Below are 1012 nucleotides of genomic sequence, written 5' to 3'. Positions count from 1 at the left end.
TTTGAAATGACCAAAAAAAATTAACCCCCTTTGTAATTTTTTTTTTTTTTAAATCTATTTTTAGTCGTGGCGACCTTGACATTGGAGATATTGACGTGATTCTTTCGTGGGACACACCGTCCCATGATGGTGAACAAATGTGCCAAATGATTTTAAAATCTCACAATGAATGACATAGTTATGGCCAGGACAAGCTCATTTATGGCCATTTTTGACCTTTGAACTCAAAGTGTGACCTTGACCTTGGAGATATCGACGTAATTATTTCGCGCGACACACCGTCCAATGATGGTGAACAAATGTGCCAAATGATTTTAAAATCTGACGATGAACGACATAGTTATGGCTCGGACAAGCTCATTTATGGCCATTTTTGACCTTTGAACTCAAAGTGTGACCTTGACCTTGGAGATATCGACGTAATTATTTCGCGCGACACACCGTCCAATGATGGTGAACAAATGTGCCAAATGATTTTAAAATCTGACAATGAACGACATAGTTATGGCCCGGACAAGCTTATTCCGCCAGCCCGCCAGCCAGCCCGCCAGCCAGCCAGCCAGCCAGCCCGCCCGCATTCGCCAATCTAATAACCAGTTTTTTCCTTCGGAAAACCTGGTTAAAAATGATGGATGGGAGATTCCATTATTTAAATGCAATTTTAAAGAAACATTATATCTTGAAATTAAATCACCATACATAGAGTAAAATCTAGCAAATTTATTTCTTAGGTTATGATATAAAAAGCCTTGTTTTAGCAATTTTTTAGTTAATATTAGATTACGATCATTAAAATCTTTAATACACGAACATGCTCTGGCATAACGTACCAACTGCGAAATGTAAATACCATAGGAAGATCCTTTAGGGATGTTGCCATCTAGAAACGGAAAATTCACAATTTCAAAGTTAAAATCGTTCCGTTTGTCGTATAAACTAGTTTTGATCAAATTATTATTAATAGTTAAATGTAAGTCTAAAGACGCAGCGTCTGTATTGGATATACACGATC

The 1012-nt window shown here is 37.3% G+C and overlaps 1 long non-coding RNA gene across 1 annotated transcript; it reads right to left on the bottom strand.

Annotated features, from left to right (window-relative positions):
• Positions 1-207: 207 nt before the first annotated feature.
• LOC127852173 (uncharacterized) lies at positions 208-628 on the bottom strand. Its single transcript, XR_008036107.1, has 2 exons — positions 405-628; positions 208-242 (listed from the first exon to the last, which is right to left on the bottom strand). It is a non-coding gene; the product is annotated as an uncharacterized LOC127852173 (long non-coding RNA).
• Between the last annotated feature and the right edge of the window lie 384 nt (positions 629-1012).

The sequence above is a fragment of the Dreissena polymorpha genome, chromosome 12 (assembly GCF_020536995.1).
Source record: "Dreissena polymorpha isolate Duluth1 chromosome 12, UMN_Dpol_1.0, whole genome shotgun sequence".
Classification (NCBI taxonomy): domain Eukaryota; kingdom Metazoa; phylum Mollusca; class Bivalvia; order Myida; family Dreissenidae; genus Dreissena; species Dreissena polymorpha.
This window is presented reverse-complemented; position numbering and strand designations above follow the sequence as displayed.